General features: G+C 39.0%; 1 protein-coding gene and 3 non-coding genes across 4 annotated transcripts in view; 2 read left to right on the forward strand and 2 right to left on the reverse strand.

Moving 5' to 3' along the window:
• Positions 1–23,160, forward strand: part of LOC105225008 (zyxin) — a 192,142-nt gene that overhangs the window by 154,525 nt on the left and 14,457 nt on the right. The gene's annotated exons all lie outside the window — the stretch shown is intronic.
• Positions 19,278–19,349, reverse strand: Trnat-cgu (transfer RNA threonine (anticodon CGU)). The gene has a single exon. It is a non-coding gene; the product is annotated as a tRNA-Thr (tRNA).
• Trnap-cgg (transfer RNA proline (anticodon CGG)) lies at positions 20,060–20,131 on the forward strand. Its single transcript has one exon. It is a non-coding gene; the product is annotated as a tRNA-Pro (tRNA).
• Trnat-cgu (transfer RNA threonine (anticodon CGU)) lies at positions 22,463–22,534 on the reverse strand. The gene has a single exon. It is a non-coding gene; the product is annotated as a tRNA-Thr (tRNA).

Raw genomic sequence — 23,160 nt, forward strand, 5'->3', positions numbered from 1 at the left:
AAATTGTCGCAACGTCATATGGAGCGTGTGTAATGACACTAATTAGTGGTGAGTTTCATATGACAAACGTCAACAGCAGACGCGCACACACACGCACACCCATCCAAGCGATCGTGCATGTTGTTGGGGTGTGGGCGTCAGTCTGTTGGCAACTGTGTGCTGTACCGTTGCGCGCTGTAATGTTGATGGCGGCAAACACGATTTGCTGCCGAAATTGCGCGTCGCTGCCACACGGCTGCCGTTGCAACAGCTGCCTGAGTGGCATGGCATGTTGATTGGTGTGGCGCATCGCCGGAATTTGTGGAATGCGTGTGTGGCAAGTGATTGCAGTTGTGAGTGTCTGTGCCAGTGTGGGCGCTGGGTGGGTGTGTTTGCTGTCGCATTAAAGGCGCTATTGTCAATGTGTGTGTGTGTATCTGCGCGTGGCAAATGTGGCATTTACCGCGTTGTGGTGTCGTATTTTCGTTAGCTGAGTGGCACTGAAAAAACGCATTGCCACATAAGCTGTTTGAGTCGCCTGCCTCTACCGTTTTGGTTTATGCCTTTGTATGTGTGTGCGTGTGCGCTGCGCACTGTGTGGGCTGAGTGTGCCGTTTTAATTATTTTACACATTACACGTTGACGTTCCGCCTGTGTTGCATGTTTACCGCATATGACACTTGCAACACTTTGCGTGGGCCTCTGTTTGTTGAGTTTTAAATTTGAAGGGTCTTTATTTTAATGTGTGTGCGAAATTTCTGTCTCCGAAATGTGTGAAAATTCATGCAACACGTGCGTTGCACTTGCTGCGCGGATTTAATGTGCTGAGGAATTGTTGTAAATGCAACGCTGTTATTCAGTTAGGCGCCATTCGAACAAAATTTTATGTGTTTTTTCAGTTTATTAAGCAATTACGAGGGCTGCTATATTATATTTCTGGCCTAATAATGAAAATAGGAATATTTATCAACGAAAATGGTTTTATTGTTTTTCAAAATAATCTCCATTAAGATTTATACACTTTTGCATGCGCCAATTTTCGAAGCACTTTTTCCACTCCGATTGAGACACCTCCAAAACATGGTTTTTGAATGCTTCAACAGCATCTTCTGGCGACGAAAATCGTTGGCCACGCACTATTTTCTTGATGTGCGGGAATAAAAAGATGACCCATCAATTCGACGTTTTGCCCGGTCAAAAAGGCACTGGCTTGAGCCGATGTGTGAGAGTTCGCATTGTCATGGTGCACAATGATTCGTCTTCTCTTGTTCGTTTTTTCGAATTTCTCCGAAGACTTCAGGCAAACAAATGGTGGTGTACGAACAACTTTCGTTGGATTTGGCTCGTCTTGGAAGACCCACACGGTCGATTGCTGTTTTGTTTCGGGCTCATACGCATAGATCCATGATTCGTCACCTGTGACGATCTTATAAACGTCTTTTGAAGCACCGCGATTTTATTTTTTCAGCATCTCTTTACACCAATCCACACGAGCCTTTTTTTGAGCGATTGTCAAATTGTGCGGGATCCAACGAGAACAAACCTTTTTTACGGCCAGGTGTTCATGCAATATCGAATGTATGCTGGTGGGAGAAATGCATAGGCATGCCTCTATCTGAAGGTATGTTACATGACGGTCTTGCATTATCAGTTCACGGAATTCGTCTTTGAGCGAGCGTCGGCCACGATTGAATTCGTTGTACCAGTTTTTCACAGTGCTATAGGATGGTGCTTCATAGCCATACAAAGATTTTAGTTCATCGATGCACTCTTGTCGTGATAATCCACGTCGAAAGTTGTGAAAAATGATCGCACGAAAATGTTCACGAGTTAATTCCATTTTTTTGCCGAGATGAATTTTTTAATTTCCTGTAAATAAAACAATTCACGACTAAATGACAAAACGTTCTGTGTGATGTTCTGCTAAAAAATGTCAAACTGTCCAATGAAAATGTCAGATTGCACCTGGCAACACTTAGTGTTGCCTAGGACAGAAATATATATAGCAGCCTTCGTATCAAGTTCAGTGGTGCCCAAACTATACTCTTTATCGCAGTCGTCTTCAACATATGAATCTTCATTGATTATGGTTAGTGTTATTTTGTGATTTTTTCTGGAAGATATATTTTATTTTCACTTAAATAGTCGCGGATTCATTTTAAAAAATGTTGGACTTCCATTTAAGAAAAAAGTTTGATTCTATACGCTAAATGAACCTTAGACAGATTCTTCTAAAACAGTATTACCACCAAGTTGATCAAAGATCACTTATGACATGTTTAGATTACTTACTAAACTTAACCTTATCCCTTATATAATACGTTCGATCGTGCTTGCAAAATTTTTGGCAAACCCATCCTTGCCAATTAAATACTTCTTGACCTCATTTCTATATATTCATACAACTAAATATTAGCTGTTAAGCACTTTCCTCAAATATGATTAAAATAGAACCCAATATCGACATAACCATTTGAAATCACTATTTTTTATAAAGGACCTCTTTGGTGCCGATTTTCAAGGGTTAGCTGTGGAATAACTTTGAGATCGTTCGTTTTTTTTTGATTCCTTGATAATATACATACCTGTACACATACTATACTTAATATAGCGTGTATGTGTGTAAATATTATTTTCAATAATAAAATATCAATTATATTTTGATCTTGAAGTCCATTGTTATACATACTCTTATTCTCCAACACTAATAACCTCAACCTAGAAGAAATTTCCGAAAGTACGAACAAATGGATTTTTTAACTCCAATAACACCCAGTCCATAACACAATCAGTACCGCTAGTAGTCATAAAGCTAGTTGGCCGTGTAGCTGTAAACTAACGCCAGACAATATTTTTTATCTATTACCACATTGACCGTTATCTATTATTAAAAATCAGTTTTTAAAGTGCTTGTATCAAACACATTATTAACACCTGAGCGCAAACTGTCAGCAGCTGGCAATGAAGTGGACAAATCGTGTAAAAATATATGTATGCACTTACCGTTTTACATGCCAGACATGTAAATAAATTTCTGCGCATTTGTACATATAGGAGCTGAAGTTTGTATTTATGCTTAATTTGAGCAACGTGAGTCCCCGCGCTAATTGGTTGTTAATTTATTTTGCATAATTTCTGGCGTGCAAAGCCAATTTTTGTAACTGTAAATGGTGGATCGATGATGTGGCTAACAGTGGGCTTATTAATAGCCTTATGCATTTGAAATCTTTCTACTTTATTGTCAGTGGAAAAAAGTTTCTGGGAACTAGTTATGTATTTGTAACTAGTCTTGGGTTTTTGCGATGATTTTGAGACGCTACCAAGCTGGTGAAATCTCTAGAAAATACGGGGAAAAAGTATCATGGTTTTAACCTTCAAGGGCTTGCCATTTCTATTACCGGGTTTCGGGCGGTTCTCTGTATCGTTGAACCTTGACTCTACAGTTTTCATTGGCCATCAATATAAGACTTTTGATCAGCTGTTCAATTTTGGTTCGACTTCTCTGTTTATGCTTAAGATCTTTTGTAGTCGATTCCTAGAAGCAAAACTGAATATGTTATGAAGGGTGTACGTTAGCTTAAATATACTTATTGAACCGGCTTATAACATTTACGATCTCAGGATTTCACTGAATATATGAAAGTGAAAACTTGTTCCAATTTCATAGACCCGTCAATCATGGAAACTTACATGATCTGCTTTGTGGACTCCATGTTGTTGTTGTAACAGGTGCCGTCAGGATGGTAAGAATTTGCTAAGTTGTCGTTGACGTCATCCAACGGAAGGCCCAAGACGCGCTGTTTCGACGGGGTCGAACCAAAGAGAGAGGGGTGTCAGATAAATGGGGTTGGTGCGGCATGCAAAGAGGTAGCCAGTGTTATGCGGAGACTCATTGCACGTAGGACATATATTGGATATGTCGGGGTCTATTCTGTAAAAGTAGGAGCTTAACCTGTCACAGTGTCCAGAAGGAAGTTACATGAGGGTCACTCTCGATTCCCGTGACAACACGATCTCGTCCTTTGCAATGGGTGGTGGTTTGACTCCAAGTACTCCATTCACTGAAGAGGAGTCGGTGAAGGTGTTGATGGCTCCACTGTGAATGGCGGTCAATGCTTGTCGGAAGTGAGTTGCGCCCGAAGTCTGGTCGGCGTATTTTCTGATGATGTCGTTCAGGAATGACCTCTTCATATTCCAAAGGAGGCCGTACCGCTCCATGCAGGTGACTACAAGAATGATTTCTGCGAAAGCACATTAGCAGGAACTGCTTGGAGGCGATTTCATTATGCTCCTTAACTGGGATCATACGAACTTCACAATTGGGCTGTGCGATAGGAGTCATCAAGAGGAATCCGTGAACGAACAGGTCGATACAGTATTTCTAAGGGCATATTAAGCATATACTTGTATATGAATTTTGGTGCATTGTGTGAATTTAGATGTTCGAGACTCACAAGCTACCATATTTGGGGGTAGTAGTTAAAGATAGGAGTCAGTTGAGATCTTCTGGCTAAGTGAAAGAGCTAGTCGAGGAAATTTGCTATGACTCGAAGAAAAGTCTTCTGCGAAATGGTTGACCAAAATTAGGTTATAGGACTAATACTAAACAGAAATTTCTGTAATAGACTAAAAAAGAAGTAGTTGAGGAATAACATATGATAATTTACGACAGTTCCTCACACTTTTCTATTCATAATATTTCTGTTAGTCAGAGATCTAGAGCTCAAAAGTCCCACCACACAACGCGCGGCGCTCGCTGACGCATTGAAAGCTGCGAATGAAGTCGCGATTTGACCACTCAGCCGGCAATTGTGTGCATATGAACGCGTATATACTGGCGCGCATGACTGTAAACGTGCATATATGCTGTATATTTATGTAATAAAGTGGCTATGCGATTTTCGCGCTTTGACGCTACGTGCGCCCGCGCTGAGGCACGTACAAACACACTTTTTGCGCGCACACTGCAAAGCGCGCGACTTGGGCGCATATGTTGCTGACAGCTACTGCTGTTGTCACAATTACTGTTATTACTACTGTGTGCGCGTCACATTTGCAACTTCGCTCGCATTGATTTATTTCACTAATTTCGTTTTTTGATATGCATTTTAAATATGCGCGCATAAATTCACGTGCAACAAATGCGAAATTAATTATGCCACGACGACAAGTAGCAACTTGCGCACGCTGCCTGACTGGCAAACGTAATTCGCTGAAATACATACATAATAAAAAAGTAAACAAGTGAGGGAAAAGTGAAATAGTTATTCAAGTCGTTGAGTTTCAATTTGTCACTGGCGCTTGAGCGCTGGGAAAACGCTTTCTTTCGCAAGTCTGCAACAATGTTTTCTTTGTTGTTTTTATGCTGTAGATGACAGCTGATATTCGCAGAAGCGCTATTAACAACATTGGCAGCAACAGGCATAGCAATTAACCGAATTATTGCTGGCGGTACGTTGCGATGGCAATTGCGCGCGCGCATACAAACACACACATTCAGAATAGTACATATATTTGTAACTGTAAGCACATGTGCTTGTGTTGGGAACCGGTTACTCGATACGCTGCCAGTTTTCCTTCCCAGCTGCAAGTACAGCAGCAGCGCCAACAGCTGGCGGCGTCTCTACGCTGGCAACCAGCCGCGTTTCTCAGCGCTTGGCGACTCGCGGAAGTTGCCGTGTAGCGCCATGCCGCGCGCAGTGCCACTGACTGTCTCACGATAATTGCCTATTATTGAAAATATTACACATGATTATGATTTAGTACGTAGCGGCATGGTGGCGGTGACGCGAAGTGCCCTGCCGTTGGTTGACGCTGTGCGGCGGACGCTGCGGTTGTAAGCGGCGTTGCATGTGTTTGCCAATCAGCGCGTTTCGCTTTGTTTGCTTTGTGCTACACACTGCTGGGTGTTGATTACTGCCATTGCAGATTTTAAACTCTTATTTCTTGCTTTTTCTTTGGTGTTGGCCGCTTGGCTGTCAATAAAGTGCGCTTACCTCTGGCGCTCGCGCAGCGTATCGCGCGTTTGCACTATTATCTTTGAAATCTGTCAAAATCGCGTTTGTTCAATTATAAATTTACTGACAATTGCCACACAAATGCCAAAAGGTGCAACGGCTCACGAGAGTAGCTACGACAACAACAAGAATGACACTCGAGCGCTTACAGTTCTACATCTACCAATACCAGCGCCAAAGAAACGAAAGGCAAATAGCGGCAATTGCGAAAAAAATCTGAAAAGAAATAAAAGTAAATATCGACAGCCGACAACCGACAGCGCTTGGTTGCCGCTCGTAAAGTCATTGCATGCGCTAATGATCACTAAAATCGCTGCAACAGCCAGCGCACAGCGCCACCACTGTATGCCACTAACCGCTGCTAATGCAATCAAGCCGCTGATTTAATATCGCAGCACACTTTCAGAGCTGTAAAAAGTGTGTTTGTGTGTGTGTTTTGTGCGAGACTGGCTCGTTAAACGGTTTCGTATGCAATTTTTCAGCTTTTAAATGTCATCACTGCGCTCTGCAACAACAACCATTGCCGGCAATCGTAATCATTACTGCGGTTAAATAGCTTAATGACAGCTGTATGCCACAATCGCTGAGCAGGAGCATGCGCAAAGCTCAAAAGCGTTGCATGAGTTGCATTTTCCGAGTGTTTCATTGCCTTCTTCTCGCTGACTAATGATGATGGCTACAAATGTCTGCTATTACTGAGGACGGAGAGCACTCTACGGCACACTTGTTATAATTACTTTTTTTTTTTCTAATTTGAAATTGAAATCTAAAAAAGCATGTGTTCCTGCTTTTTGGCTATCTTTTCTAATTCAAAAATGACAGTCTCAGAACCTGGTTTTTGCATTACTATTTTCAACAAAGCGCTTTGAAGAACCCTAAAATTCCACCTCCGATACAGTTGAGGGTTGCCTCCAAAACGCGGACTAGAAATATTCATAAAGTTCGAACTTGACCACTCTTTTTTTCCAGTTTAGAAAAACCTTGATTTTTCTCTTAATTCATAGGAGCTATAAATGAATTCATTCGCTTGAAAATATACAATGCCGATCGTTGCCTTCCTATCTGTTGGTGTGGCTGATGAGCTACTAAAACGGAACCTCAAAATCCTCTACTTTTTCAGACTGACATATCTGACTGGAAGGAATAGGCTTAAGATTTTAGGCGTGACAGTAGACAGCCTGTGTCCCTTCACACCTCGTATGGCCGCAATTATCACCAACGTACAGAGCCGCAACAAAATCCTTGCTAACTGGATGCCTGGATGCAGTAAAACACAGACGAGGAAGCTTCAGACATCCCAGAACACTGCACTCTGGACTATAAAGGGATGCCACTTGATGCCTCCGATCGAACATCTCCACAGTGAGGGCCGTAAACTGCCAGTTAAGAAGCATAATGAACTCCTCATAGGAACATCAAGAGTTTTTTTCGACATAAGACAACACGCCGACCGGACTTCGGACACAACAAACATCAGACATGCACTGACCGCCATTAAAAGTGGAGCCATAAACCCCTTCGCCGACTCCGTCACACTTTGAGTCAAACCACCACCCATTGCAGACAAAGAGCTCGAGTTTCCGCGAAAATCCAGAGTGATCCTTACTCAGTTTCGTTCTGGATACTGTAATAGGTTAAACTTCTACTTATCCAGCCTCGACTCGGACATATCAAATATATGTCTAACATGCAACGAGTCCCCGCATGAGTCTAACCCCGCCCGTTAGATCACAACCGTTGGATCACCACGAAAGTATGTAACGAAACAGTTCCTCGACGAAAACCGATTATACCCCTGGTGGAAATCTGGAATGTTGGGCTTCCGTTGGGAAATTTCAGCAGCACATCACTAAAACCGATAAACCAGCATTTTCAATCGACATTGCATACTTTTAGGCTGATTTTTTATATAATACCTGCGAACTAGTTGACATTTTAGACTTTTATAAATGTAACGGAAAGTAATTATCGGGTCAGATACAAAATTCTTGATGATACGATTCTCCATTTGCCGAACGGTTAAGGAAAACGAAGTCTAACCTCAAAAATAAAAGTCAAACCATCAAATATATATGCGACAGTCAATAGGGGCTGCAACAGTTAATAGGCAGTGCAGCTAGGCGGCCAACAATCGCTGAGTCAACTCGACGGCGGATGCATACATAAATAATTTGATTGGCGGCTCATTTGTGGCAAGCGAGCGGATGAGCGATTCCGGGGCATACAAATCATTGCAATCGCATTCACTTTATTTATGCTTTGTGCCGACGATTTTTCTTGCCATTGCTACTGTTATTGCAGTTATTGTTGTTATTGCTGTTTAAGCGATTAAAATTGGTTAATGACAGTTAATGACAGCAAATGCCGTTCGGTCGTCTCTTGGCTGCAGTCAATTTGGTCAGTTGGCAGTACTGACTTGAGCAGTTGCTCGGTTGCTCGGTTCGTTTTTGGCATTTTGAAATTGGCGATTGGCGAATGTCGAATGGCAGGCGGTGATTGCCGTTCAGCGTTTGGCGTTTAGCGTTTAGTGTCCAACGGCCGGCCACCTGCTGTCACTTTAATTGAGTAGCTAATTGTTTTTTGTTGTGATTGTTGTTGTTGCTGCTGTTTCTATTTCTATTTACCATTTGACTCCAAGCAATTAAGGGTTAATTATGGCCAGTTGGCGCATATAAGAATACCCACAAGCACATGTGTACAGTGTACAGTATATAGGCATCTCTATATGGATACTTATGAACATATAAATATATGGTTGACTATGTACTTATAAGTCATACTGTTCGACAAGCGTAACGATTACAGCGCAAATTACTGTTCATAAATGCAAAAGTATTTTCATAAATTAAAATAATTGAATTAAACTCGGAGGCATAAAGATTTATGTGCGGTTTTTGGACAATTAAAAAATATAAATGTCCAATTAAAGCCTTAAGCTGACGCGTCAGAAAATATTAAGAGTCATTTGTATTAGTTGCTTGGATTTTTATGCCTTTTATGTGTGTAGGCATAAAATAATAATAGCAAAGTATTGTAATTTTGTTCCGATCATTAAGAGTTATTAAGAATATGAGTACCAGTATGATTAAATGAAGCTATCAAATAGCATAACGGAATGAGAAGAGTCGTGATTTGACTCAATTTCCTCAACAGCCGATTCTACAATACCAGAGTTGACCCGAAATTGTCGATCGATCAAATCCCATTTGGATCGATAACAAACATAGGGTAGTCGAAAAAGTATTTTCGTATTTCTAATCAAACTTCAACTTATTTTTTATATTTTTAATGCACTTTATTGAACCAAATATGTACCATTTTGTCGGCCACTTTTTGCCATTTTTTTCCAGAGACATTATTCCATCAGTGTAAAACTTTTCTGGTTTCTCGGCGAAAAACTGCGACAAGTAGTTTTCACAGGCTTCTCTTAAATACAACTTTATTGCATTAAGGGAGTTCTGTAGTGACCCAAACAAATGGTAGTCCGATGTTGCAAAGTCAGGACTATATGGTGAATGTATCAAAATTTTCCACCCAAGCTTCCCAGTTTTTGCCGAGTCAAGAAAGATGTGTACGGTCTAGCGTTGTCCTGATGGCAGAAGAAGCCCTTTCTGTCGATCAGTTCTGGGCGTTTTTTTTCGATTGCTTGCTTCAACCACATCAGTTGTTGACAGTAAAATGTGGAATCAGTCGTTCGACCATGCTGGATCAGCTGTATGATTCCCTTCCAATCCCACCAAACAGTCAGCATAACCTTTAGAGACGTCAATCCTGGCTTTGCGACAATTTGTTGAGCTTCACCACGCTTGGACCATGATTTTTTTCGCACTTTATTGATGCACTTCCATCTCCTGTTACCATTCGCTTCAGAAATGGTGCGATTTCATTCCTCTTCAGCAAAGAATCGCGGATGTTAATTCGATCCATAACATTTTGCATAATTCATGTGGTACCCAAATATTAAGCTTATTTTCGTAGCCAGCCTTTTTAAAATGGTTGAAAACTGTGTAATGGTGAAGTTAAGTTCCTTACCGATATCATGGTCGCTTATGTGACGGTCCTGGTCAATCTTTTCCATAATTTCATCGACTTTTTCAACGATAGGTCGACCAGAGCGAGATGAATCTTTCACATCGAAATTTTCAGAACGCAAACGAGCGAACCGTTGTTTGCTACACGAACTGGAGATATACCACTGCAACGACATTCGTCGACGAAAAACGAAAAAACTTTTTCGACTACCATTTAAAATTTGTCATTGTATCCGAACAATTTATGATCAACATAACCTCAATTACTGTCAAGGAAGTGCTGCTGTTTATCGATTACAACACTACTCTAAATGAAGCGAAATATGATTTCCATCACATTGAGTACCGTTAGTGCGTTGTTGCATAAATTATGCACTAAAATTTGCAAAACAGCCGCAATTTGGCTTCGCCAAATACAAAACGAGCGCAATAATATTGAACATTGTGTGTCTAGCAGATAAGTTTATAGGCCAATAGTACTGAATCGCAGTTGGTTCATTTAGCCGATGCCTCGCTAATCCATAATTGCGCATACGATGCCAATGAAAATGCACAACACCAAACAAATAGCGCGCTGTTAACAAACATTTCAGCATTGAAAGTCAGTCAGTCGTTCGTGGCAGTCTGTTGCAAATAGCTTTTTAGGCATTTCGATTTAATTTCTTTCCTTTTGTTGACCAACCGCCATTGACCCTCCACACTCTGCAGACCGCTGTCATATCCGCGTCCAACACATCGCGCGCATTGTTCATCAGCGTCGTCCATCCGTGGCTACCGTTCAACAGTTAGTTCGCTGTGTTGACTGACTGCCATCAAATACACCGAATGATGCCCACCGCCGGCGCGTAATGTGAGTTTGTGTTTGGTGGCGGCAGCAATTGTGTGCGCCTCATAAAAATTCAATCAAAATCAAATCAAATCACTTTATGTAAATTTAACGCGGCGGAAATCGTTTGTAACTCGATATGGCAGCGCAACTTCCACGCATCCTGAACTCCTAGAACCAATTGGGCAGTAGCACTCTCGCTCCCTCTGCCGCTCAGTCGTTCACGCATTCGGCGTTTCTGCGCTCTCATGCCAACTCACTTTCAGTTCCGCCGCGCTCCAAAAATTCAATTCCATAAACATCAACGAATTCCGTCAAGCGGCCAATTTGGCTGTTCCACACCCAGAGCCGCCAAGCTGGTTTGGTCGCGTGTGGCCAAACTTGGCCAAGAGTTTTGCATATCTGTGAGTTCATATAAAATTATGGCAAGTACGAGGTTGGTTAGCAAAGGCTGGGTGGTATTTTTTTTTTAGTGAAGAAGCAAGAGAACTGCTATATACCTGTGATCTGTGACACCTAGCTTGTTCCGAAAATATTTTTTGAAACAAATCGAAATCCTAAAAACCTAGGAGACCTTGTTCAATTATGCTTAGAAACCATTGAACAAACCCCGTTTATTAAAAACAAAGGAACCGCCCTGAAAAAAACTTAAATAATAATCTGAGTTTCCCTATAAAGACCATACTTATGTTTGGAAAAGTGTTCTCATCATGCTGAGGGCTTGTTAAATTAGTGTAAAAGTCCTGATTCCTTCTAGTGGTGGCCCCTTCCCAATAATCTACATACTGTGTACTGTGTCTAACTATCGTTAGGCTGGCAAAAGAATTAACGAAACTAAAGGAAACTAAAGAAATGCCTTACTAAACCCTTTGAAATAGTATCGAATTTTTTGAGGAGCAGAACGAAGCTCTTCACGGGTGCACTGCTCCAGTAAAATCACCAAAAGGCTTTTCTGAAAGCGCTTGCACCGATGATGGCCCAGCGGTAACCAAGATTCCGCAAAGGCCAGTTATCTGGTAGTAGAACACAAGAGGATATGGGAGTACCGATCCGCTCCCATTATACCGATAGCGCCCCTAGAGTGCCTTTCCTTGCTAGCTCATCAACTTTACTATTTCCCGCAATATCGCTGTGGCCTAGCACCCATACAAGTCTTACCACAAATACACTCGATGCTATTGACAGCGAGGTTAGGCGTTTTGAGAATCTTCACGGCTAAAATTTATACACTACTCCAGTAATATTAAATGAGCGAAAACTAAGAGTGTTTCTGATGGTTTTGCCGCCACAAATTAAAAAAGGTTTAGAAAGTCCAAAGAACACTTGGAAACAAGGTTTCGGGTGGCTTTCCAACCATGTGGTAAAATATGTTTCGAAACGAACAAAGAAGACTTGTAATTGATCTTTCACCAACAAGATCCCAATGAGATGAGTCAAGCATATGGGTATTCTACCGAATAAAGACAGAGTCAACACGGGGGTTCCAGCCTTCATTAAGAGAAGTTCCCCGAAACAAGCAACTGATTTCAAGTTCTTTAATAAGTCCACCCATAAACTAAGTAGCTCCAATACATTGCAATAAAATATCGGAAATTGCAATATATAACGGCCTTTCGAAGATTTTATTTGTTTTCGGAAGCATTCAGTGCCTTATCGAACCGGTCTCACAAATTTTTACATATTTTTTTAGACTCCATTTGCTTCATATGAGAGTTTGCTTGCAGCGACATTGCTTTCCATTGCTCGCCGCCACTGTTGCCACTAGCATCGAGCATAGCCTTTTGTTTTCAATTTCATCGCTGAAATGGAAATTTAAAAATATTCATGAAATCATACCCTCTATCTCAAACAACAACAACATTGTGCGCGTGGACATTGTGCCACTAAAAGCACATCACACCTGCCCGGCTAGGTCAGCCAGCCGCTCAATTTGGACATAATCGCCCATACAAACTCACAAATATGCTTTTATGATTTTTTATATGTATGTATATTGGTAATGTGAATGTGTATGTGCAATTTGAACATGTATGTGTAATGTGAACGTGTATATGTGTGTGTTGTGTACAAATAGCCGCGCGCTGATTTTCATAACAATAAAAAGTGAATATTCTCTGGCGCGTTTTATTTCTGTATTTTCTAACGCTTGTAAATTTCTAATCAATTTACTTTCCATTTATGCCGAAATTTATGGATTTTTGAATTTGTCTGTCGCTACCCGCATTCGTGGCATTGTTTTGATGTTTAGGATTTTCTATGGCTAGTTACCATATATCCATTGGCATTGGAATTAATTGTTACGCGTTATTTATGTATTGAGTCATGTATGAGTGAGTTATTTATTTAAACGTTTGAGTGATTTACTATTTACAGTTACAATTTATAGAAGTAAAGCAAACATAAACAAGCGATTTGTGGTTTAATTTAATTTATTAAAAATTCAGCGTGATACTTCGAAGCTGATTTCGAGTTTTTTAGTGTTAGTCACTCACTCAATTCACTCGAATGTGAGCGAAATTCGAAGCTTGAATGAACATAAACTTCCTACTATAAGAATTTTTCTTCCTGTATTCTGGAGTATATTGTCACTAAAAACGCTCTTGAGAAAGGCATTTATGAAACTTAAACTCTAAACGAAATTAGACTGTCTGGGATTTTCTAAAAGTCGATTTGGTTATTGCTTAAAGCACACTAAAATGATCCAGGCACTATCTCCGCCATTGTTCAGACAGAGTTAGGATAAAACTTCTCGAAGGTCTTATTTTTAGTGAACGAGGAAGCATAGCCGACACTGACTTTGGCCGTCCCGACAAGTTATAGGCTCAAAGCGCTCTGTCGTTTAGTAAAGGTCTTATGATCCATTATATAGAAGTTTTTTTTAGTTAACACAAATGACTGGCGTTATAAACTGTTCAAGTAAGATCCTTGTTAGGGTCGACCTCTTAACCTAACTCCTAACTTACGTGTTGAATAAAGCTCGAAAGTAAAAATTTCAGTTTTTATTCCTAATTTAGAGAATACATTTGAAGTTGTAGATTTTTTAAGAGCTCCAGACTGATCTAATCGCTTAATAAGCTCCCCAGAAAAGGAAAACCATTTGAAGAAGCAAAGTGCTTAGCAAGAGTATTACTTTCAACACCGAAATCTTTAAGTACTGCATATGGGAGTTCGCCCTGCTTTAAAAAAATGCAGTTTTATATTTTAAGGTTATGTTTAAGAACTGCGTAACACATATGTTGATTTGATTCCCGATTTTAAAGGAAGGAAAAGCTGGAGTGTGGAACTTACTACTAACCCAGTCTCCCACGGAACCACCTGCTCAAGTATTACTACGTGGGCGTGATAAGACATTTAAGTCTTCTTTATGTCACGGACTGACGGACGCCTACTGTGCTCTATATGTGTAAGTTTTGTCATGTTTGAGGTTGCCAGCTTTCCAATTCTCTGTGGACTGACACATGAGTATCGTCAAATTCTCCACCGTAAAATTACCACCAAGTGTAGTTTTAAGTTTTTCTCATATACTAAAAAAGCGAGACAAGAAAAGGATATATCCTCAGGGCTTTCAAAGCAGTCTGAAGACGTCGGACAATTCGGACTAATGCCGTGCTGGAATCTATAGAGGTAGCTTCTAAAGCAACCCTGTCCACTTAGTTTTTGGGTTAGGTGGACATCCAGGTTCCCATGTTGTCTGTCGATCTATGAATGGATGTCCGGTATCCTACAGACCATATCCACCGCTGTTACCATATTATTAAGCTTTTATTTGTCATCATTCTTGATATGGATTTTATTCGCTTTACCTGCAGTGAATTCTTAAATTTGAGCCTTGAGACTATTATTACTCCCATATATATTAGTTCTGGGTGTGAATGAATCTCGCACTCCCCTATGATGAGGGATATACTTTACTCCACTTTTCTAGTACTTCTAAGCAAGACTTCTTCTGCCTTTTGCTCAGCCATTTCCAAACTCATTGAGGAGAACAATCGGCGCAGACGGTTTATGTAATCATTGCACTTGACCGGACATCAACTAGGTGTTTGGTCCCTGCTACCGCAATAAGGTCGTCTGTGTAAATTAATTAATTTAACGTCTTTCCATTGGTGTCTCCTTAGCACTTCATAATACATTAGATTTCACACACCTAGTAGCTGCCTAAAAGACTTCGTAAGATCCTACTTAATATAACTAAGTTTTTAACATTAGAGAATTCTAAAACCAATATGCCATTGTCTTGGACTCCATATCCCTTTTATTTTCGAAACGGAATAGCGGATCTAGCTTTGTGATTTTTTTAACTCATTTTTTGAGCATTCACTTCAAAAGTATTTTTTGTTACATTTACGCGTTTCTATCCGAACCATGTACATAGATATATATAGTATGTACCACGCTAACCGTAGAGACCTTATCTGCCAGACAAACCGCAGCAATAAACACCCATCAATATTGGCAGATAGTGCAACTACAGCTGGTGCCCTGCGGTAAATGTGCAATCGAAGGATAAAGTCAAAATATATGCGTTATGAACACAGAAAGTTACACGATAAATAAGTCCCGCGCCGAAAAGTATGCTACACCGCGGTGCTTTGCATAACAGCGCATAAATGTGGAAGTGGAGTTTATACCAGCGGTTACGCGCTATCAGTGAGAAAGTTGCAGACAAAAAGTATGCGAAAGAATTACTGTTATTGCACTTTTCGTGTTGCAAGTGCATCGCGTGCCACACAAGGAATTCCGGGCATTTTTCCCAAACACACAAAGCAAAAAGTGCGCGTTCAACGCTTAACAACAGCGAAAGGAAATCAGCATACCTACATGCATACATATACACATATGAGTTACTCAAACGCCTCGCAGTGTTGTTGTAGCAACTTTATTACTTGTTTTTTATAGCGGTTGCCCGAAGCGCCTTAACCTTTTTTGTTGCATTTGCCATTTTACTCCACTATGGCGTGGCGCCTGGCTTGTCACACTTTGTGTAGACTGTGGGGGCGCGCGTATTTGACAGCTGCGCGCGTTTTGATTCGTTTTTGGTCGTCGACGCTTTAAAGGCGCGCAAAATGCGCAACGCTATCAAAGCGCAAATCAGCGAAAAGATAAATGCGCGCGCCGAATTCCGTAAGCGCAAACATGGCGGTTGTCAAGCCAGTCGTACGCGATCGTTTACCTCAAGTCATAGACTTTAATTGAGCGTCAAGTGGCAAAAAACGTCGCGCGTAGTAGAAAAGATAATAAGTCAGCGCCAAAGGCAAGGTAGAAAAGAACGCGCTTTCGAGCGCTGGCCCAGCAATTAAGTAATGATTTTCGGTAAATTATATTGATAAATTTAAAAATTCTAGGTGATTTTCGGTTTTCGCGAAACTGCAAACCATTAAATTTAATTGCACGAAATGTGTGAGTGGCGCGGTTTGTCTAATATAGATCGGCGCGATAGGTATCTAAGATATATAGCGCCAGCCGCGCAGTCTGTTTGCCTTTCAGCTTTTAATTGCCCATTAGCGCTACTTCGTCACCAAAAAAACTATTATTTTCTTTTATTTTAACAAAAACAAGAACAACAAAACTCAATAAACCACACTATTTCTTGCTCTATGCTCTATATCACCTAATGCCGCTTTGTTTAGTGTTTACTAACCATTAAAATGTACAACTTTGGCACTAAATTCACTCACATCGCCACCTTGCCACCTTGTCACTTCATCACTCACTCACATGGTCGCCAAAATTGCTGGTGTGTGCGCGCGCGCTCGCATTTCAACGCAATCGCAAACACACACACACACACCGTGCCGCCGCGCGTCTCATAAATCGACCAAAATGGTTAAGTTAATTAGTCAGTTATGAGTCTTGCGCTGGTTGGCATGTGTGTAGCTATGCGCTATGTACATATGTAAGCGCTCATAAACGGCGCGCTTGTCGCCAGTGATCGAATACCCAAATGGGTAGCGTTCTTTCAATGTGCGCAAATTCATTGCTTGTCGGCTACTCCCCTAATTAGAGCATTAAAGACATTTTTAAAAGCTCCAGTGTGCGCGCTAATGAACTGACAGGTGTGAAACGAAACCGGTAATATTAACAAAAACAATAACAAGTGTCTGTACTAAATAAGCATTGCATGTCGGCGACGGCTTCATTTCTGCACATTCCCGCCACACAAACGCCGCTCGCTGCCACTTTATTAGAAATGTTGCCGGACTGCCTCTGGGGATTTGCACACCAAAATCAAGTGATCTCCAAAGATTAGCATGTACAATTTATATATGTACATTTGCACTTATTTTTTGTATTATAAATTCGTTTTAAAGCCTGCCCTTATCATTATATTTCATTAACTAAATAGACTTTGCGGCCGGTGTTGTGTAAGACAAAATGGAAATTCATTTAAAAAAATATAGATTAACTTTAATTTAAGCATTTAAGCTTCCTTTGTTTGTGCGGCAATAATTTTCGAGGCATTTAAATTGTCATTAGAAGCGACACCTGCGATTAGTGTCTTTTGAGTGATACAGTAGGGCTGCGATAAACGAAATATTCAGAGGAATAAATTTCTTTTGATATACATTGTCACAAAAAAGTAGCCGAAATTTGTAAATAAAACGCAAAATATTTAATTACTCATCAATGTTTATTTTGTCGCCTTCAAAGTAATTCCCACCAGATGTAATACACGTATGCCACCGATTTTTCCAGTTCCATTTTTCCACAAAACACTTCATAAGCATTTTTGACCTTCAGCTCCTTCAGCGAATTTTGTTTTATCTCTTCGATCGACTGAAAACGGGTTCCACTGAGCGGCAATTTCAGTTTGGGGAACCAGAAAAATTCGCACGGAGCCAAATCTGGTGAATACGGTGGTTGATGAATGGTTTTCATTATTCATTGCGTTTTTGGCTTTGAAATCGGTTTAAGTCGTGGCTCGATGCGATGGTGCATTATCGTTGTGTAAAAGCCATGAATTGTTCTTTTACAATTTCGGCCATTTTCATTTTTTGTGCTCACGCAAACACCTCAATACGTCCAAATAGAACTCCTTATTGATCGTCTCTCGCTCCAGAAAGTATTCATGATGCACCAAACCACGAATTTTGAGAAAAGATAATGAGTATCACCTTGATTTTTGAGCTGTTTTGACTCGTTTTTTTTTCCTCCATGTCTCTTCGGCTCTCCGTGAATTTGGAATTGAAATTTGCACGATCAAGCGTGTCCAAAAAGACCTGTTTGCGGTACACTTTTTGGAAAAAAATCAGCTTTATCGGAAGCAGTCGAGCAAGAACGCGTTTCACGCCCAAAATATTCAACAAAATCATTCGAACGGACTCGCGAGAGTTGCCATGCTCTCTTGACATCTTTCTAGCACTTGCCTGACGATTTTCAAGAATCCTATGCTTCACTTTTTTAATATTTTTTTCAGTTGAAGAGGTCTAAGGTCGTTCAGATCGCGTCATGTCTTCAAAAAACAAAATTATTAAACTAAAATAATGTCGTAATGTCTGGTTCTACGAAAAAAAAATGTAAATAAATTTTCTCGAAATGACGACTACCTGAAAAAAACCAATTATTGTATCACTTTTTTGACTGTTTCAAATTTTTAAAAAATAACGAAGTGAAATTCGGAAATATGGATGGTTCCAAGCATAGACAAGACTATAAATGAGGACTCTCTAGAATTTCAGGTAAAACGGTTCAATGGAACCTGAGAAATCTTGGGTGCTCTTTTTAAAAAGTGAAAAAGACTTTTGAAAAAGACATCGAAAGAAAATCCGACTTTCCAAACGCTCAATAACTACAGATTGTTTGAAATTAAATAATGTAATGAAAAGTAATGTCAAACTTAAAATTTTTTATTTTCAATATTATAAAATTTTTTGGGCTTTTTAAATCAGTTAAAATTGAAAAAAAAAAACTTATTAAAAAAGCTAAAAATCCATAAGAAAAACTGCAAAATTCTAAAGCACGAAATGGTTTTATGATTAAAAAATTCTATCTTTGAACATTTCTTTGCGTTTTTACAATTACCTATCAGTTTTTTCATCTGATCTGATCAAATATTGAATTTTGGCAGACCAAAAACATTCCAAAAAGGACCAAAATTTGGATTCAATCTACAAAATTCAACTTTGTTCTTTAAAAACGCTGCAATTTTGTAAATTTTATATTTTTCTTCTTTTAAGAAAATATGAAAATTATTATATTTATTGGCGGTAAAAAGTCACAACAAATTTTTTCAGCTCACAAAAAATTACAGAATCATAATTGGCAACCATTAAGTCTTATATTATTATTTTAATATCTAATACTTCAGACTTACTTTATAATATCAACTTTTTAAGTTTTAAATTAATATATTTCTCTTTCCAAACATTCTTAATTTCCTCCTCATATTAAAAAATTCAAACAAAATTATAAATTTTGAAACCATGCCTCCTGTGAGGTTTGAACTCACGACCCCTGGTTTACGAGACCAGTGCTCTACCACTGAGCTAAAGAGGCTCACATATAAATGCTGACACATGTCAGACAACAACACTACACACACGCTGTCTCATTCGTGCTGATATGCGCATTGCTGTTCGAGCGCGAATGTTGTTCTTATCTAGCATAGGCTGTGTATTCTATAAACATGTGCGCTGCCGCAGAACGTTAAATGGGGCCAACGAGCGCAAAAAACGTAGCAAAAAATTAAAAACACGGTAAAGCAGTGAAAAGCCGGTAGAAGGCAGGCAAATGTAGAATGTGTGTGTAATGAGGTAGAAAGAAAGCATAATGAGCAAGTTTATTTGCTAATTTTAGTTAGTAGGCTGGATAATACATACATACATATGTACATAGATGTGTGCGAAAAGTTAGCACAAAAAACTGCTCCACACACAATGCAGGCTAATGAGTCAGTCAAATACGAGGTATCATTTCGAATATTCCCACTTCTCTTTTATGATTCTCGTTTCACTTGCGATGTTTTTTTTTTCAATTCTGATTTCGCAATTCGTCGCATCGCAGCACTAAAATTAGCCTCGCTTCCAATGCGCTGCGTTGCGCTTGTTTTGCACATGCTCCGCCAGCTTAGCAGCAAGCAACAACAATGCATGTGGATTCGTGTGTATTCTTTGGGATTCTTTGTTCTCGATGCTTCATCACTTTCGCACATTTGTCGGCTCACTCGGCAGCTGTGATTTGCGGCTTTTGACGATCGAGGTGACATCGGCTTGTTGGTCTAGTGGTATGATTCTCGCTTCGGGTGCGAGAGGTCTCGGGTTCAATTCCCGAACAAGCCCTTGCAGTTGAGTTATGTTTTTTAGTATTTGGTATAAGTTTTAAGTCCTTTGCAATTATTTGAATAAACGTTAGTTGCGTGCGCAAGCTTCTTGAAATTAAATAGAAGCAAGTGCCTAATTGTGTAGTGTGGCTTCTGCTCACCTCATTTGCCATTAGAGAAACCAAGTCTTGGCATTCAAATCAGTTGTCCTTGTGTTATTGTATCAAGTTCGAGGTCGTTCTTGTCGGTAATGCAGTTTGCAGCTAGATTTGAGAGTTGCATTAATCATGCGCAGAAAAGTAGGCTATAGTTTTGTGCTGCTTTGCTTTGTATTGTGTGAACAGAGAACGTATATCATAGAGAAAATTCACGGCGCGAAGAACGTAAAAATATTTTTGGCTAACTCGGCAGAGATGGAAGAGTCTCACCACAGACAAATTATGAGCGAGTTTCACCACATTTAACAGCGATTGAGGGGTTTTTAGAGTCTATGAGAATAACATGTAAATGTAAATAAAAGAGAACCAATGCAGGGCAATATACATACATGTGATTATATGATTAGAATTCGCGAAAGCGAACATAAATACATATGTTAATGTGAAATGCCTATATGTATAATTTTTAATATATCAAATTTATATTAATGTATACTTTGTCACAATAACATACATATGTATTTTGTATATAATAACTATATGATATTGTTAATGAAATACATATGTATGTTATGAAGTAAATGTACATATAATTGTATTTTATATTCAAAACTTACATAAAATAGGCTTTATTTTCACATTAACAAAGATAGTATTTATGTTCGCTTTCGCGAATTCAAATCATATAATCTTCTTCTAATCATATAATAACTTATCGCTGCTCATTACATTATGTACATACTTTTATTTACATTTCACATGTTATGTCTCATAGACATTGCTAAAAACCCCTCAATCGCTGTTAAAGCGTGAATCAAATATGTATGTAGTCGCACGCATATATATTAAACGTTCTCTGTCATAGAGAAAATTCAGAATGGTCGAGAACGTAGCTTTTCGTTGGTGTGTACTCATTCGAGATGACCCTGTTTCACCACAGTTTTGCATCAGAGGACTCTAAAATAATAGAATTGAGCATTTTTGGTGTTGAATGTGTAAAATAATGATAATATTTTATTAGAATGTACGTTTATTGTTACAAATGTGCAAACGACTCTGCATATATAAATTAGATAATGGGTATATATTTGGTATCAAAGCATATGCCAGAGAAAATTCATATGATTTTTCGTTGGCAGAATAACTCCTTACAGGAGCATCTATGATCATATGCATAAAAAATATGCGTTTTAGTTAAAACTTTAACTTAGAACTCGGACTGAGAAAAAAACTGAAAATTATATTTTGGTTTGGCAGACATTTTTTCACCAAAAAATTAAAATTTCGAGACATTTTTTTCAAATAGTTGTAATCGAAAAAAATTCTTTATCCAAATCTTTAAGAATCGTATCCATGACTTGTGTAAAAATGTAATGTTGGCGTGGAACCCATTGTAAAAAAAGTAAGATATAAGACAAGATCGGCAGAGATAGTCTCCTACTCATCTCTTTGAATTCTTAAGGGGTTACATGGGTTTCGTCGGGTAAAAAACACCATTTTTTCTATAATTTTTGTCTCATATAAAATATGAAATATTTTATTACTCGGACAACTTGAAAATTTAAGACAATATTTTGGAGGTGTTGTCGAATTTAATAAGACAATAAAAAATATCTATATTTTTGAAATCCGTAAACCTATATATGTATGTACATATGTAACCCCTTTATTACAAATTCTACACTAAAAAAATAAAGTTTGTTTAGAACATACGGAAGTTTGCTCCTAAATTCGTGAAAAAAAGGTTAATTAAACATTTTACACACATTTTGAGGTCACGTGATAAAGGTGTAAAGACAAAAGTTGTAGATTTTTTGATGAATAACAACTTTATAATATAATTTCTACCTCACGTACACATAGTTTTGCCGTTTTCAACCCTTAATAATTCAAACATCCCGCTTCCCTTCCTCTTCGCGGTTTCCTATCGCGCATAAATTGTTGTTTCTTTCATTTTTGTTTCATTCTAATATGATTTTTTGTCGCTTTGAAAAATTATCTACCCTTACAACTGATCAACAGGAAGACTAAAGTTATCGCAGATTTATATGCGGTTTTCACATGTTCCTCATAACCTCAACTTTGCAAATAAATAACATTACATAACAAAGCAACAAAGTAGATTACATAATGCATTTTCTTTGCATTACTTTCAAAATTAAAAGATTACTGACGCATTTCACGCCTTTCGTTGCCCCCTGTGAGGGTTGAACTCACGACCCCTGGTTTACGAGACCAGTGCTCTACCACTGAGCTAAAGGGACGCATTAATTGCAACTTCACTTTAAGCTCATCTCAATGACGTTCGATTGCATAATTTTCAAATAATCCTTGCGATTTGTTGTACAAAAACAAGCTTGGATGCATTATGTATGCATTTTCACTCTTTTGAGGCTTTGAAAGAGAAAAGTGGTAAATAAAAACAAAAAATGTGTGGAAATAATTAAGTAAAGTGAAAGTCCGCAAACAAAAATGCTAAAACAAAAGTAGAAGAGAAAGCCGAAAACAAACTTAAGCCCAAACAATATCAATACTTTTTGAGCTAGACTTCAGCTTACACTCTTATGGACTTAGCGATTTAGTATATTCCACCAGCTGGTGAAATTGTAGCGAATCACGGTTTGCAGGACGTATTTGCTGGAAATATGTAGAAAAAAGTCCTTTTCCATACCTTCCCTCACTACAAAACATTTAAATAAGCAGAAAAAATGGCAGAAATAGTAGCTTCGAAGGCTGTTGTTGTTATTGCGAATAATTGCAACTGTTGCTATACATTTGTATTAAAGTACAATGGCAAAGAGAACTTGTTACGACTGTAGGAGTTTTTGCTATTTTTTCTATTTTGTTGCTATTGTTTTATTATGTTTTTCCTTTGTTTTTGCCTTGCTGA

The sequence above is a fragment of the Bactrocera dorsalis genome, chromosome 4, assembly GCF_023373825.1.
Source record: "Bactrocera dorsalis isolate Fly_Bdor chromosome 4, ASM2337382v1, whole genome shotgun sequence".
In the NCBI taxonomy this organism is placed as follows: Eukaryota; Metazoa; Arthropoda; class Insecta; order Diptera; family Tephritidae; genus Bactrocera; species Bactrocera dorsalis.